Source organism: Sapajus apella, unplaced genomic scaffold (genome assembly GCF_009761245.1).
Source record: "Sapajus apella isolate SASKATOON/1434 unplaced genomic scaffold, GSC_monkey_1.0 scaffold157, whole genome shotgun sequence".
In the NCBI taxonomy this organism is placed as follows: domain Eukaryota; kingdom Metazoa; phylum Chordata; class Mammalia; order Primates; family Cebidae; genus Sapajus; species Sapajus apella.
The window spans coordinates 1,365,771-1,384,025 of NW_022437097.1; the positions used below are offsets into that span (position 1 = coordinate 1,365,771).

At 40.9% G+C, this 18,255-nt stretch overlaps 1 long non-coding RNA gene across 1 annotated transcript; it reads right to left on the reverse strand.

Moving 5' to 3' along the window:
* Nucleotides 1-1,430: 1,430 nt before the first annotated feature.
* LOC116541855 lies at nucleotides 1,431-14,101 on the reverse strand. The gene is made up of 3 exons (XR_004264973.1): nucleotides 14,015-14,101; nucleotides 6,247-6,248; nucleotides 1,431-1,445 (listed from the first exon to the last, which is right to left on the reverse strand). It is a non-coding gene; the product is annotated as an uncharacterized LOC116541855 (long non-coding RNA).
* Between the last annotated feature and the right edge of the window lie 4,154 nt (nucleotides 14,102-18,255).

The window sequence follows — 18,255 nt, forward strand, 5'->3', positions numbered from 1 at the left end:
GTTTGTATAGGTGACCTCTAAAGCGATATCTTCACCATTAGTTTCTCATCTAAATCCTGGTCTCCCACAGCCTATGCAGCATTTCAACATCCATATCTCTTAGTCCCAAATAAAGCCAGTAGATGCAAACAGAATTCCTCATCTTCACTTTAAAATTGTCTTCTTTTCCTAAGCTGTCTATTAATATCAAACAGAACACCATTCCCACAATCTTTCAGTTTCACACTGTAGTTTTTGGCTTCTTAACCCTTTACCACTTCCTAACTCTCCTCTCTGACCACAGACTCTCCCTGTTCCACACTGCCCTATAGAAAGCTGCGTGACTTTTCCCCAGATTCTGCATTCACTGTGTCATTATGTGGCACAAAAAAATACCAACAGTGTCTGAGATCAGTATTTCTCATTTCAGAATAAAACCCAGATTTCTCAAAATGTCTGTGCACTTCTCTGTCCTTTCCTTATTTCTAAAAATTATTTTAGATCTACACAAATCTGTCTGAAAACTATTAATTTATCTTTCTCTATTTCCCTGTTCTCTCCTCCAGCCAGGTTGGTCCATCTAGTGGTCTCCAAACATTGTGCTCACTTGTATCTGTGAGATTTTGCTTGTGATCCTTCCCTATTTACATGAGGAAATGTATCTCAAGCCCTAGGCATTATGTGCTAGGCATTATGCAAAACTCTGACATCGTATATTATCTCATTTGATCCCTATGATAAGTCTATGTGCTAAGAACTATTATTGTCTATATTTTATAGATAAAGAAATTGAAGAACCATGAAGTTAAGGCACATTGCCACATCATACAGCAGGCAAATGCTGGAAAAAGATGAGAACTCCCTTCTGCCTGAATACTGTTTTAAAAAGTACCCCAAACTTGTAGATCCTGTCCATATTGTGTCTTTTCAATGTTAAATGAGAGCACTGTCAGACAGGCCTCCATAAGGAATTCCTGGTTCTCCAGGGAGATGCATTTTTGTTTGACGTACAATTATTATTGCTTAAGATCTAGACTCTGTGGACTTATTTTAACTCAGTAGAGACTGTCAAATTGCGAATGATCTTTGTACAGTAGAGAGGCGAATATTTTTGCTCGGTAGGAAAGGGAGCCTCAAATATTATAGTTTTGTTGTCCATAGAACATTGATCAGTTTTGTTTTCAGCTTAACAATCTTATTTCAGTCTTCTGACTCTCACGAACAATGTGTACTTTGATTTCTTGTACATTCTGTTGAGTCAGCTTTATAATACACTGATTCCCTCCTTAATGAGCTAAGGAGACCTTTCAAAGGTATGCACCTCAAATTTTTATGAGAGGCATGCTTTTAATGTTTAGAAGATCATACTTTGACAACGCAACGCCTATACTCTTAATTATTGTGCGTAATAACTGACTCCCAGTTCCAGAATGCCTGCCCCTTATCTATCTGAATCATCCCCTCTTCTGTCAAATTTAGATGTAGACTCACCTCTCCTCTTGATATCCTCTCTGAATACTTCAGCTCATGCTCATCTTTTTTTCTTAGAACTTCTAGAATATTCATTGCTTTTAATGACATAGTACTTTAAATTTTCTCCTAGTGTCTTATACACCTACCTCTACCTCTATTTCCATCTTGATCTTGACCTCAATCTCAATTCTGTTATCCATCCATCTGTCTTCTCCCCCAACTCCCCTGACCCCAAGATGCTTAGACTAGCCTTGAGCACAATATATGGGTTCAGTAAATACATGTGGAGTACAATTTTATTTCGCTTTGCAGATTAGCCTTTGCTACAGCTTAGAATTCTCCTGATTTATATTTAAGTATCTCCAGTCAAAACAGAGAGGCATTGTATCCAAGAATGAGTAGCCTTCTGGAAAGAATAGTAGTGACTGAAAATTCTGTTATCACAGCGAGGAGGAGAAAACATCTTCTGCAAGCCCAAGAATCCTAAGAGTTAACTTTAGAATTTGCCCACATAGTTAAACCTCATTCCAAATGCCACTTTTCTAAAAAGCCAGCCCAGTGACAATCTGTGCCTTCCCCTTTCAACCACAACTCTGTTTAATTTCAAAACAAGGGCAGATAAAATATGCTAATACACAGCAAGTCTCCCCATTGCTATTCATTGGGAAGTCCCTTTCCAGTGTGAAAGTCCAGTCTTCCGTGAATTCACAAACAAATGATTGCTCTTGTTACTGGCATTCCACACCGGTGATAAAACATGCGAGTGAATCAGCCTCAGCCTAATTGTATGAGTTTTCTTCTGGAAGGTGCTGTGCTTTTTGTCTTGAATCTATATGGAAATGCATCTATGTGCACATGTAGGATGTTTTAAAATAAGTGCACGTCCATCGGCCGGGACATTAATAGGAAATCCTCGGAGACTTCCATTTAGTGTTGGTGGTGGTGGGGATGGTGGTGTGTTTTATAAGTTCAAAGTCTTTGCACTTGAGCTGTAAGAGCCTTCTGTAAGCAGTGGGCTGTTTAGCATACCATGTGGGCCACAGCCTCTGACATCTTTAGCTAGAAAAGCAAAGGGCTGGGAAAAGGAACACGATGGAGTACTGGCAGCCACGAGAGAGCGGGGTTGGAATGCCGGCTCTGACCACAAATTGGTACACGGAACTTGTGTTTTTCATTAGGGTTGCTGGAGTAATGCTGGTTTCTAGCATTCCAAAGGATATTCAGACTTATATTAAATTAAATTCTCCTTTAAAAATCACTGTATGTTGGAATAACATCAAGGATCAGACGGCAATCAAGAAAACTCAGGAAATATAAAACTAAACCTAGATCTGGCTTTTTCTTATGCTTTGGTATGAATGTACAGTGTGCATTGTCCATGACTCAGAAGGTAATCTGGAATGCATCTTAAAGATGAAGTTTGCCTTGAGCTTTTAATTGACTAGTTAGCTCAAGTTTTTAAATATTATTTGTGGATTGTAGAAGACAACTCTGAGTGACCATAGTACATTTTTATGCCAGTGCAAAATGAAAACATAAGAATATGTTTCATATTGTGCATAAACACTTACGTAAGCCGTGCATTTGTTTACATATACTTATATATCCATTTGTGTAATTTGCAACTGAAAGTCCCAAACTAGCTTAAATCAAGCAGTTAAGGAACATGCATCTTATTCTAAAATCAAACTCTTACTGTAAATCAGTTTTGTCTTTCTCTTTCTCTCTCTCTTTCAAAACACACACCCAACAAACACACACCCTACAACACACATACACACACAATTTATGTGTGCACATTGATGTTTCTCAGCTTTGAAATAAACATATATATTAGTCAGGTTCAGCAATGCTGCTGTAACAGACAACCCCAAAGTCTCAGTAGCACACCTAAAGTTTTCTGTCTCTGCTGGTCCTTCATGATGAATATGGGCAAACAGTTGTCCTCCATGATTGTCCTCTGAGAAATCCAGGCTACTTTCCTTTTGTGGCACTTCCATGTTAATACATGCGTCCGAAGACTGGAGCAACAAGGAAAGAATAGTCTAGGAAGTTAACCACAGCAATGATCATATGTTGTTTCCATGCACATTCTATTGGCCAGAGCCGGTTGCACTGTCACACCTGACTTCAAAGAGAGAGAGAAAGGACATCTTCCCATGTGTCTGAAAGTGGATATTGGTGACTAAAAAAAAAGCCTTATAGCATCATTAATGTAGTAACCTAATGAATGCAGCTCAAAATCAATGAGGTAGTACCTTCCTCCCCCAGCCATCTCTCTCTCTCTTTCCCTACCCACTCTCTCTCTGTCTTACTCTCACTCTCTCTCTCTCCAGGGGCATAAGTGAAGTTCTACTGTTTTCTCCTCAAAATAGACTGATCCAGGTTGATTACAGAAGCCACCATGCCATTTCCTGTGGGTGGGGCATTGCAGCCTGTGTCTTTCTGCAGGTGTTTCATTCATGTCATGTAAATATCTAGTCTTTACTGAGAAAGGTTTTCAGGTCCTATCCTGAGAGTAGGTTCTTAAGGAAAACAGAATTCTTTTAAAAAGGAGCAGTGAGGGATTCCATTTACGAAAGCCTTTCTTGGCTGTGTTCCTCCCCATGAAAACTAAGAGAGAGTAGGATGGGGTAAGGGATTGGAAAGCAGGGAGAAGAGAGACCTTCTGTGTCCAGGAGGACTTGCCCGGATATCCAGCTGCACTACAAATAATGGCAAGTGCTCTTGGAATACACAAGGCCCTGTAAGATCTAGCCCCTACCTTCCTGTCTTCAGCAGTGTCTTGGGTCACTCTCCAGCCCCCGGCCACCTGCCTCCGAACTCTAACCTTCTACCGTGCTGGGCCTTGTCCCATTCCTTGAGTGAGTAATTCTCCCTTCTGCACAGGGCCTTGGTATACGCAGTTTCTTTGGCTAAGGATGCTCTTCCTCATCCCTTCTCGCCTAAATAAAGCCTGTTCATACTTCAGATCTCAACTCAAATGCTACTTCTCAGAGAAGTCTTTCTTGACCCTGAGGCAATGGCGGCACCACCATTACCATATGCCTCTATGTGGATGGGTGCAGTGGTCTGAGTAATGCGTTTTTCCTTCTAGTCTATAAGCTTCATGGGGGATCATACCTGTTTTTCTCACCATTGTATCTTTATTCTCCATCCTAGTCCCCTGAACATATTAGAAACTCTGTAAATATTTGCTGAAAAACATAGTGTTATAAAAATAAATGATCACAATCTCTAATATTTATATAGGCATATTTCCTAATGTTATACTCAAAGGAGATGAGTTGAGCAGTGACAGTAGCCTAGACTGTGATTCAGGAGCACAAGTAGACTGGTCTCCATAGCTATGACTCTCCATTCAGTGCTCTGACCTTGGAAAGTCACTATATTCCCCCACCGGGTCTCATCCCTATGTCTGTTACATTGGTGCTACATTCAATCTTCATAAAGAGGTCCTACAAATAAAGGAAAGAAGATACATACCAATAGACAAACGTATAAACAGAAAATTGGTAGGAAAGGAAATATACATAATTAAAAATATATTAAAAGACCCGATTCTTTAGTGAAATGCAAATGAAGCGCAATCACAAAAGAACTCACATTGTAATTCAGATGTACAAAGGAAATGTTTCTTTTTCTTTTTTTTTTTTAAGGCAGAGTTTCGCTCTTGTTGCCCAGGCTTGAGTGCAATGGCACAATCTCGGCTCATTGCAGCCTCTGCCTCCTGGGTTCAAGTGATTCTTTTGCCTCAGCCTCCTGAGTAGATGGCTTACAGGCGCCCACCACAAAGCCCAGCTGATTTTTGTATTTTTAGTAGAGATGGGGTTTCACTGTGTTGGCTAGGCTAGTCTTGAACTCCTGACCTCAGGTGATCCGCCCGCCTTGGCCTCCCAAAGTGTTGGGATTATAGGCATGAGCCACCATGCCGAGTGGAAATGTTTCTTTATTATAGAAAGTAATATGGTCTTCTTCCAAGTCTCACTCATTGAGCAGCAGGAAAAAAACTACATTGTAAAACTTACCCCAGTCGAGTAACCACAGTCTAGGCTGATGCAATAATTTAAACAGAAGATTGCAATTTTGATCAATGGCTTTAGGTAAAAATGCTAGTGTCCCAGGGTTCTACCCACTTTCCTTGCTTTTCTACAAAATGACTATGGATGTATAAAGAAGCTTATTGGGTCTTAATAATGTGGGGTTCGAAGGGAGGAAGCCCCAACTCTGTATGAGATGTCCCTGCAACGTCTTCTTACCCTGGGGCTTCTCTGTCCTGGCCATCTGTTTGCCAGTCTGATGCCAAAGTCTGTAGATTATGACCTTGTTTGCTGTTTGTTGACTTGCTCATAGCCAAGTGGAGTCAAGGACCAGCTGCAGCTCACTTAGGCTCTCATTGGCCCTCTCTGTGTATCTCTGCCATACCCTCCACCTGGCCTCCTGGCCTGCTTCCAGCTTCTGCTGACAGCCGCTTCGCCAGGCCACAGTTGATCTGATGGCAAAACCTCTGGCTCCTAACTCAGCACCCATGCTACACGGGAACCAAGGAAGGCTCATCTTTTGGGAGGCTAGCCCAAAAGATGACACCCTCTAGGCCGTTATTGTAAAAGCTTAGACTCATCAGGGACTATTGTGGAATGGCCCAAAAAGGAGTAGGGATACAGGAACATATTTTAAGTTTAGTAAGAAAAATTAAAATAGCTGAAACCTGGAGAGAGAGGTGACATTTAGCTGGTCTTAAAAAATAGATATGCTACTTTTCCTTAGGGGTGGCAGTGAAGATCTGGATCCCACGTCTACGCAGTACCCAGAAGGGAGCTGAACTGTGATTCTCAGGGTGAGCCTGGGACTGCATCCTAAGAGCAGTGGCATTGAGCAATTGTCGTGCATCTTTATGCCCATGTGTGCCCAGAATCTTCAGGGAGTTGCCTGTTCTTCAAGGGAGGGACAGACTTAAGCCATGAGGCTGACAGGCAGACCAGCATGAAATAAAAATAGAGAGCCCTTCTAGAATTTTCTGGAAGGCATAAGTTCTAAAGTCAGTGCTGGTGGTGCCAAAGTGTAAGAGGGAACCCCAGTGTCTATTGGAATGGAGTTCCCTACCAGTCCAGTGAGGTCAAATTTAAAATAGATTATATTTGTTTAGGGAGAGAAAATAAATGTGTGGTATTTCTCTCACCCTAATATGTGAACTAAAATTTTTACCTACGTACAGGAATGTAAATATCTAAAGAGCAGTTAGGAAAGAGAAAGACTGGTTGATTTTTAACAGTAACCTTTCCAGAGGGAGTCTTAGAGAATGGTGGTGAAGGTCCTTCTGGTTTTTATTCTGTGTTTATTTTAAAGTTTAGGTCATTTACCACAAGACTCCATTCTGGTGTTAGTTGTGTAATAAGCACATAACGATCAAAAGAGAATAGGCCCAGGTAAGATCTAAGAGTTTCTGGCAGCTCTGCTACTGTGTGGTACTTTGTGGCAAATTTCTTCATGGCCAGAAACAGGTGAGACCGTTCACCTCCCCTGTTTTAACACTCCGTTAAGCTTCACTGTTTGCCTGTGGTTCTTAACTCACGCTGCCCAGTAAAATCACTTCTGGGAATTTTTTAAATGTCACAAATATCTAGACCTCTTCCTCAGAGACTCTGAATTGATTGGTCTGGGATGGACCTGGGCCTCTGTGTTTTTCAACGCTCCTAAGTTATTCTAATGGCAGCCAAAATGGAGAACCACTCCTCGATACTTCCAGGACATCCTAACCCAGTAAAATGTTTCCTGCCTCCGCCTTGGTCTGTGCTAAAGCCTCTGTCCTGAATATAGTCCTTAACTTTTGTCAGAATTCTTTCTATCCCGGAAGGCTGTTTCCGTATCACACTTCTATGAAGAGTTTGTCCCCTGGCTGTTATCTTTTCTTGCTGAGAAGTCTTGTCCTTAGCTTTGTTCATCTTCCTGTGTGATGTACATCATCTTGTTCAAAGCCTCATTGGGTTTTGTTCATCTTCCTATATAATCTTTATTCTGACACATTTTGCAATGTAGTTGGTTGGGCGTTTGCTTATGTACAAGACTGTAAGTTCCCAGAGGCCAGAGGCTGTGTGTGCTCCCTTTCCTAGGTGCCATGGGGAATTCATAGGGGTGTGTCCACAAACAGTGGTGAGCCCGTCACACTGAAACTTCCTAATTATTTTAATCAAACTACATCCACATGTACTAAATTAGATATGTGTTTGTGGGAAGTGGAAGGACAAATGGATCATATTAGCTTTCAGCAAAAGCATAGCTTGTTACTTTTTCCCGAGAATCTGTTCTGAAGAGCCACAATCTCCATGCACTTATTGTGGTCACTGGAAGACAGATGCAGCCCATTGCTGGGATAGTATCTACTTGAATGTGGCAGGAGAGGGGCCTGGGATTTAGGAAATCCGATTTCACCAAAATGAGCTCATAAATTAATCTCTTTAATGTCCTTTGGGAGGAAAAAGTACCCACAATTTTAGTCCAAAAAGTACAGAGAAAGCAAGTCCCAGAGAACATATGAATGTCAGTTAAGTAGGAAAAGAGAGAAAAAATATATATTCCTTCCAAAATATGCATACACATCAAGCTGTGATTTCTGGAAATGAAAGCACTAACAGGAACAATGCATAAAGAGGTATTATTACATAGTCCATATCAGGATGCAAACCTAATTTGCAAAAGCCCCTAGATTTAGCCATCAGTTTATAGGAAACACGGGGACAGATAAATATGTTAAATAACAAAATGGGTGCAATCAACAAAATCCCAGACTAGGAAACTCGGCAGTATAAATGATCTGGTTTTGCTACGAGATAAAATTGCAAAGGTGAAAAAAGAGATGGAGGGATCAATTATAGGTTAGAAGAGACCTTAAGAGGTATTGTCAACTCATTGCAATGTATTGTCCTTATTATGATCCTGATTCAAACAACAAACTGTGAGGCAGAAAGCATTTATGAGATGATTAGGGAAAATTGAACGCTGAAGACATTTGATAATAGTAAGAAATGACTCACTTTTACAGTTATGATAATGATATCATAAAATTTAAATAAAGAGGCAAATATATATATATTAGAGTAACAATTTGGAGTTAAAATTATGATGTCTAGATTTGCTTCAAAATAATCCTGGAATAAGTAAGTGAGAGACGGAAGATTAAATGAGATTCGCTATGAGTTAATTGTTGAATAAGTACCTGGGGGTTATTCATCAGGGTTCTCCAGAGACATAGAAGCAATAGAATCACATATCAAGTGAGCCAACTCATATGTATGAAGACTGAGGTGTCACATGATCAATGGTCTATAAGCTAGAGTCCCAGGAAAGCTGGTGGTGTAATTTAGTCTGAGTCCAAAGGCCCAAGAACTAGGAACACCAGTCTGAGAGAGCAGAAGATGAATGTCCCAGCTCAAACACAGAGTGCAAATATACCCTTTCTATGCCTTTTCTTCTACTCAGACTCTCAGTGATTCGAATGACACTTGCTCACATTGGTGAGGGTGGATCTTCTTTGCTCAGTCTACCTATTCAAATTCTAATCTCTCTGGAAACACCCACACAGACAAACCCACAAATAATATTTTACCAGTTATCTGGGCATCTCTTAGCCCAGTCAAGCTGACACATTAAAATGAACCATCACATGTTAGTTATTATATGATAATCTATTTCTGTCACATTTTACAAGATGATCTAAAGTATAAACAAGAGGGTATAAAAATATATGACAATAATTTAAATACAAGTGAGTTACTAATCAATTCACACAAGCATCACATTCAGCTGTCAAGCTTTCACAACCTGTGTCTCCTTGCAGTCTCTAAGGGATAAAGCATTGTCCAGGTTATAATGAAGTAGGGCAGGTGGGTGGAGATACACGTTTTTTTCTTCAAAAAAGTTAGATTTGGTATGTAATTAGATGTATTGCCTTAACAGTGGATAAGAATAGAAACTAGAGTTTCAAAATTTAAGCAGTTTGCCTCAGGCCAAAAACACTGGCTGAGCGTGAAACACAAGCGTCTGGAGGTTACAAAGGGAAAAAATGGAGGTGTTTTACATTTTCAAGCCTACTGGGAAATTAAAAAGGGTAGGGAAGAGATAAATCAGATGACAAAAACAAATAAACAAAATCGCATGGAAACTCCAAATCAGAGGATGAGAGGGCCACAGTGGAACTCCTTGCTCAGGGTCTGTGCTGTCATGTCCCATGATGGGGACCCTCCATTGATTGGTGAGGTGGTGATTGCTGTTCCTGATGATATTGGCAAATAATAGTTTTTTCCCCCAATTCTCACACCCACGTCAGCCCTCACACTCCAGATGGAGTGCAGAGAGACTAAGAAAACCACTTCGAGCTCATCAGCTGTAACTCTTGGACTGCCCTTGCTGTTCTGTGCTGCACCATATTGGTCTTTACAGAAAAGTAGAAATCTCGTCTGTTGTCTCCCAGGGGCTCTATTTCTTCAACTTAGTCATGCAAGGACTATGAGAGGAAATCCACCTCTGTATATGAATTTGTGGAAAGTGAGAAACAATTGGAGAAATAATGATTAAGATGAACACCAAACTGAGATGGAGCAAGTCCACAGGCAATGGAAGTCAGCGTGGTACAATGTTAGGTGACTTTAAATGCCTTGGAGTTTCCTCTTTTCCTTCCTGTTTTCACAGCAGGTGGGCATCAGCTGCACTGGTCAACAGGGATTGTCGCAGGAAAGGGTTATTACAGGAAGATGAATTAAAAAAAAAAACGGGCTCCGTGTGACCCAGGGAAGAGAAAAAATTTATGGGTCACTGCATTGGCATCTCCCCCCAAACACATCTTTAAGACAGAATCCTCCAGAACTGCAGGGAGTGGGAAAGGCATAGAGAGAGGTTTAGTGAAAGGAAAGAGGTTGAGCCCACGAAAAATCATAGAAATGGGGGTGGAGGGAGCATCAGAGACCACCTAACTTGACCTCAAGCATCATCCGGGCTCACATCTACAGTTGTAGCCCTCTGTACTGTGCAAGTTCCAGCCAAGGGTCTGGCAACGTTCTTCTTTCTATAGCTGTAGAACCTCAGGAAAACCTCAGGAATTAGACGACCAAGAATGTCTAAAAATGTAAGTGCAGGGAGGGAAGGGAGTCTTGGTTGAAAATTGATATGAAAAGCAGCCAGACATTGAGATAAAACTGACAATGTGCTAGTATATCTTTGTCAGAGTTTGGGGATGGCTTCTTAAGATATCTAAAACAATTCTTTACAAAGTTAACCCTAAAAAAACAAAATCTCCTACAAGAAGAGAATGTACTCTTAGTACTGTATGTGATGTGACTCAACACCAATAATATTTACACAGGCAGAATAACACAAGCAATGAAAGTCTGTTTATGTAAAAATAAAAGTAACATAACTATATTGGGAAGAGAACTGGTCATATTGTAGGAAGGTGGGAAGAGCTAACTCCTTACCTTCCATAGTATGAAAATAATGAATCCTTAAAACGGACTAGAATCAAGAAATAGCAGGATTCCAGCTGGCTATTTAAAATATGGACATAAATACCACAAGAAACACTAAAAGTGGATGGAAGCGATTGCCTCTGGGAAGCTAAAATTGAGAACAGAAAGCATGAGACAGGAATTGCTGGATTTCTTTCTTTTTTGGAAGGCAAGGGAGGCTATATTTGGCCTTCTAAGCCATGTACATATATTCCTTAGATAAAAAAATTTAAATTTGAAAATTATAAGGTATTTGTGTATTATTAGGTGATTGTACTAGGGATCAGTTAGCTCTTCCCACTTTGAGAATCTATGATCCTTTATCAAAATATGTAAAAACCTCCAGCATTGTACCCAGGCAGAGGTGCACAGCCATTGTTGGTTCCCAAAGCTTCCAGATTCAAATGTATTTGCCTCCTTTTGGGGAGTGGCTTTGTCTATTGAGGAGCTGATTTCATTTGTGCCATGAAAACTTTGCTTTAGTGCTCCACTTGACCTTCGTGTTTGTGTGGATGTGCCTGTGCTAATACCATTTTCAATTAAAAAAGTTTTCAACAGTAATTTTGTCATTGAGGCACAGCACACACACTGAAATACACCAGTTCTAAGTGCATAGCTTGATGAATTTTCTCAAAGTGAACACACCCATGTAATCAGGACTCAGATCAAGAAACAGAACATTACCAACAGCCCTACCAATCACTATTGCCTCTGTCGTCTTCAAAGGTATCTGGTGTTCTAAATTCCCAACCAAATACAGTACAGTCAGCCCTCCATAATCGGTTCTGCATCTTCAGATTTTACCAACTGTGGATCAAAAATATTAGTAAAAAAGACAATAAAAATAACAATACCACAATAAAATAATACAAATAAAATGTAGAGTATACCAGCTGTTTACGTAGGATTTACATTGTGTTAGATGCTGTATGTAATACTGAGATGATTTAAAGAATATAGAGAATGTGTGTAGGTTACATGCAAATACTACACCATGTTATTTAAAGGGATTGAGCATCCTAGTGTTTTGGTATCCAAATGGGGTCCTGGGACCAATCCCCTGTGCGTACAGAGAAACAACTGTATGTGTTCTTTTGTGTGTAGACTTTCCCTCAATAGTTTGCTCATGCAATTAATTAATTTCCAGGTACCATAATTTATTTATTCATTCTGTGGTGAATAATGCTGCTGTGAGCATTCTTGAACATACCTTTCAGTGCATTTGTATCTGGCAGATACTTATAGGACGAGTTGTTATGTTCAGCATTTGGTAGACATCATCAAGTAGGCTTCCAAGACGTTTTTTCTCAGTTTTCAGTCCCAACAGCTGTATATAAGAGTAGCCACTGCTACACAATTTTGCCCACAACTGCATTGTCCACTTAAAAAATATTAGACATCTTGGCAAATGCTATCTCATTATGGTTTTAATTTGCATTTCCCTTTGACTAAAAAGTAGAGAAACTTTGCATAAGCTTTATGATTTTCTTTAAAAATTTTATTTTCTTGGCTTGGTGTTTATAGTGCTTCTTGAACATGACCCAGTATCTATTCAGTTTTGAGAAGTTATCAACCACTACTATTGCAAATATGGCCTGTACCCAACCTTCTTCATCCTTTCCTCCTCTCACATGCTTTCTTGTATTTTCTACTCTTTTTTCTCTTTGTACTTCGTTTTCAGTATTTTTTCCCATCTAACTTATCATTCACTGTCAAATTTTATGTTAAACCCATTTGATGAGCTTTAAGTCTGTATCTGAAAATTCCAGTTTCTGGTTACTTATTTTGTCTTCATTCTAGTCAATTGGTTTCAAATAAATTCTTCTATTCTTGCTTGGCTGGTTTTCTTTTAAAATAAACTTCTTATTTCGGAATAAATTTAGGTTTACAAAAAAGTTGCAAAAGTAATCTAGACTTCCTTATGTCTTTCAGCCAGTTCCAGTTTCTCCTACTATCTTATACCACTGTGGTAAATTTGTCAAAACAAAGACACTAGCATTGATATTTTACTATTAAACTGAACTTTAGATGTTACCTGGATATTTTTTATTGAATGCCAGGCATTTTGAATGACAAACTGTGAAGGTAATTTGAAGCTCTAGATGTTATCTTCCTTCAAAGATAATTTACTTACTCTTCTAGTAGGAGGCTGGGCTGGGGAAGATTATATTATAAAATTGAAATAACGTGAACATGGATTTCCTTCATCCTGAGGACTGATCCAGCTCTGGTTTACCTTTTTCTTTTGGTATAGGCTTTTGGACCTCCAACTAAAGGTCTGGGATATCAGGTCCTCTCCTCCTTATTGGGCTGTGAACTCTATTTTATTTTTTCTTTCATACCTATGAGACTACCAAAAGCTCTGTCCACTTCTCAGCCTTTCAGATACCACTTTCACTTTCAGAATTAATAATCAGCTTGAAGAGAAAAGTGGCCCCAAATATGCACATCTTAACTCCTTTGGCTTTTTTTTCAGACCTTGAACCTGCAAATTTTCCTTGCCTGGCTACTCTCTGATGCCTTCAAGAGTTAAATATATATGTATGTGTATATATATACATATGTGTGTGTGTGTGTGTGTGATATCAGGTAACTCATATAAATGGAGTCATATAGCATTTCTTATTTTGTGACTGGCTTATTTCACTGCATATAATGTCCTCAAGATTCATTCATGTTGTAACATGTGTCACAATTTCTCCCTTTTTAAGACTGTATAACATGCCATTGTATCTGTACACCAAATTTCATTTATCCCTTCATCTATTGATTGACACTTGGGTTGCTTCCACCTTTTGACAATTGTAAATAATGTTGTTATGAAGGTGAGTATACAAACATCTGTTCAAGACCATGTTTTTAATTCTTTTGGATATATACAGTGAGTCCTCATGCAATGTTGTTGATAGGTTCTTGGAAACTGAGACTTTCAGCAAAACAGTGTATTGTTCAATGAAATCACTTTTACCATAGACTAATTGACATAAACTAGAGGTAAGTTCCCGTGGCATATAGTACATTGTTTTACTGAAAGTCACAGTTTTCAAGAACCTATGGACAACGACCAGTTCCCCTGTTAGGCCAAGATATCCTGGCAAAATAGTCTGCCTCCTTAACTATTCCTGGGCTACAGCCACATCTCTTTGTCACCCTCCTTCCCAAACCTGTACCTCCTTCAATAGCTCCCCTTATGTCCCCTTACCTTAACCCTAGGGTACAGGACATCACCTCCCCATCTGTTGCTACGAGTCACTCATCCTTCATCATCCCCTTAAAACCTAAAAACCCTTATCCCACCCAGTCCTAGTACCCCCTCCCACAAGAGGCTTTAAAAGGCTTAAAGCCTGTTATTACCCATCTATTGCAACATGGCCTTTTAATTCACCCTCTTGCTTCTTCAGCATCTATACTCAAATGGGTATCGTGTATCCCCTTCCAAAGCCCAAATTTCTTCCCCATCCAAGCTGTCCAAACAACCAGACAAATTCTACAGAGTGTGCCGAACAGCTCTGCCGCCACCTTCAGATAGGGTAAGCAGTCTCCCCCACTTTCTCTCTCTTTTCCTTTAGAGAACGGGAGACAAGTCTGTCCCCTTCTCTCTCTTTTCCTTCAGATCCCAAGGAGACAAGTCTCTCTCTCTTTCTCTCTCTTTTCCTTTAAATCTTTCTCTTTCTAGTAGAGATGAAGAGGCAGTCTTTATCTGTGTGGAGCCAGAGGAGACAAATTTTTCCCTCTCACTCAAAAACTCCGACTCAGTCTCAGATTCAGGAAGACAAGACTCTTCCCTTGGTGTCTGGTCAATTGAGGGGACACCTGCCTTGATCACGCAGCCACGTTACAGCCCAGGAATCAGAGATGCCTACTGAAAATGCTGGTAGCTGCTCCCTCCTTCTCCTAGTCTCTCTTCTACTCCTTTCCTTAAAATTTATCTCCTTTGCCAGGGGAAATATTCCGCCCTCTATTCCTCAGTCTTCGCCTCTAGCCTGCGCCCTAGAAAACCTAAAACCTCTTCAACTGTCACCCGATCTGAAACCTAAACATCTCTGTAACATGTCCCGGCCTGAATCCAAATGACCAGAAAATAGCACTTTCAGTTTTCCTTATGTAAACCTGTCTGGCCTCGTATATGATGCCATCAATAAATTAAACCTGGCTGGACTAGCCGGACACTCCCTGGGAGTCATGGCTTCTTCCAATTCCTAGTCCTCTGATACTATCTTTCTCTTTCTCCTATTTGGACCCTGTGTTTTCCAATTAATCTCTCAATTCCTAGAAAATTGTATACAAGCGATAACCAATCAGTCAATTCAACAAATGGTCCTGTAACAACCCCACAGTATCACCCCTTGCGCTGAAATCTCCCAGCAGTCTAAATTCTTTCCCATTTTTAGGTTTCCGCACTGCCCTCTGGAAGAAGAATCCCACTGGAAGAAGCCCTGAGAAACACTGCCCCAACAGCCCTCTTTGCCGCCCATCCTGATATTCCACTGCTCCACTCTTCATCTCTTTTTCCTTTGTATTACTAATATAAAAAGACAGGAATGTAAGGTCTTTTTGGCTGACTGACAGTGCCATGTTACCCTCTGTGACCTGCACAGACACTCCAGATGACTTCCTGGAAAATCAAAAGTAACTGGAAGACGATGAAATGAGGAAGAATATGTCAAAGTCAAGTAGGCACCCAGTGGTTGACATATTCTCTGCTGTTCCTTATTCCTGCCCTAATTGATAAGGCTATTGGACTTTGTAACCGACCTTGGTCAACCTCATGACTCCACACCCTGCGACCCCCTCCCAGCTTACAAACCTACGACCCCCTCCAGCTTGCAAAAAAACACTCTAAACTGTAAATTATTTCTCCCTTTTTAAGACTGTATAACATGCCATTGTATCTGTACACCAAATTTCATTTATCCCTTCATCTATTGATTGACACTTGGGTTGCTTCCACCTTTTGACAATTGTAAATAATGCTGTTATGAAGGTGAGTTTACAAACATCTGTTCAAGACCATGTTTTTAATTCTAAACTGTAACTTTCCACTGTCCACCCCAAACCTATAAAACTAATTTCTATCCCACCAGCTTTCGCTGACACGCTTTTTGGCCTCAGCCCACCAGCACCCAGGTGAATAAACAGCCATGTTGCTCACACACACACACACACACACACACACACACACACACAAAATCAAACACCACATGTTCTCACTCATAGCCGGGTATTGACAATGAGAACACATGAACACAGGGAGGGCAGCATCACACACTGGGGTCTGTTGGGGGAGAATAGGGGAGGGACAGCAGAGGGTAGGGAGGTTGGGGAGGGATAACATGGGAGAAATGCCAGATATAGGTGACAGGGGGATGGAGGCAGCAAACCACATTGCCATGTAGGTACCTATGCAACAATTCTGCATGTTCTGCACATGTACCCCAGAGCCTAGAGAGCAATTATATACATATATATGAAAGAAAGGTTGGCATATATATATATATATACATATATGTGAAAGAAAGGTTGGCATATAACTGAAGTGCCAGTTGAGTAAGGATACTCAGGTTTGATCAGGCTTGAGGTTCAGTAAGAATGCCATAACTGGCCGGGCACGGTGGCTCACACCTGTAATCCCAGCACTTTGGGTCGCTAAGGCAGGCAGATCACTGGAGGTGTCAGGAGTTCAAGACCAGCTTAGCCAACATGGCGAAAACCCATCTCTACTAAAAATACAAAAATCAGCCAGGTGTGGTGGTTCATGACTGTAGTCCCAGCTACTCAGGGGGCTGCAGCATGAGAATCACTTGAACCTGGGAGGTGGAGGTTGCAGTGCGCTGAGATTGTGCCACTCCAGTCTGGGCAATAGAGCTAGGCTTTCCAAAAGAAAAAAAAAATGCCAGAACCAAAGGTTAAAGCAACAAATTCAAAAAACTAAAGCTAGTTAGGTTGAGATAGTCGTAGGATTCCTGTGGGAAAATCTGTAAGATAAGGCTTGAATTACTTTGGCAAAGAAAATGGTCAGAAGATGATTTCTCAGAGCAAGGGAGAGCACTGGCCTTTAAAAGTAGGGCAACTGGGGTGAAATTTACGTATTAAGTTTCCGATGTATAAAAAACTGCAACTTCCTTTATTCCGTATTACTGAACTCATCTTTCTCTGGAGACTTCCAGCTAATGTAAACTTGCCAAATTGAAAGTAACACAATCTCTACTGGCTTAATTCAAGTTCAATTCAAGGTTAGTCTCTGTCAGGATGGCTTCTCTTTTCTTCCACTCCTCTCTGAGCTCCCAAGCTGGAGGCTCTATGCATGGGATGGGGGAGGTGCTCCCATTGCCTTCCGGGAATAGGAGCTGGGAGGACCAGAAGACTGCATCTGATCTTTGCGCCATCTGGTTCTGTTGGGGGCTGCCTTTGGCAACCGATGCATGCATGGATAGTGTAAGTTGTGGCCCCTCATCTCCTCAAAGACAGGTGCCATGGCTGAGGACTTATTCTTGGGGACTTACCCATCTTCCCTAGTTTATTAGACTTGGCTTTCTGTAGTTCTATAGATTTGGTGAAGTCTTGCCACGTTCACAAGACAATCCCAATGTGGGCACATCATCCTAGGGACCGAGAGCCCTCATGGTCTCTGCCCCCTATTGCAGTGATGCCCCCAGGCTTGTTAGATAGCCTTCTCCCTCAGCCCTCTTTTGTGTGTCAGCGAGCCCTCACACCCAAGATGGAGCTCAGAGAGACTACGGAAAGCCACTTCAAGCTCATCATCTGTAACTCTTGTCCTGTCCTTGCTGTTACACTGTGCTGCACCGTAATGGTCTCTAAAGAAAAGCAGAACGCCCGTCTGGACGTTCTCAGACTTTCTTTTCACCTATCTAAGGGTTCCATCAGAGTTTCCACTGTGCTGCCCTCTCTCTCCCTTCAGGCTGAAGCCTAGGCTTGGTAGGAACCCAGGCAGCATTCTCACCATAGGAGAGTCCTTCCCATCTCTAGCTCCTCCACCCTTTCCCACTCATCTTCTCCGCTGAGAAAGTTCTTTCTTTCCTCTTGGGTGGGAATTTCTCTTCCTCATATCTCCTTCTTTTCCAGCTTAAGCCATACTGCTTTCTGAGTAGACCAGAACTCACATTTAATGGGGATTCTTATTAAAGCAGAGTCATAAAGACGTATAACGAGAAATTTAGAAAAGAAAGCCCTCGACAAAAGCCTAGCTTTTAAAAATATTGTCTTCTTATGGACCCAGAGCAATCTACTTGGTGAACTGAAACAGAACAGTAATTTCTTTGTTATACCAGGCCATACCTTCCCCTCC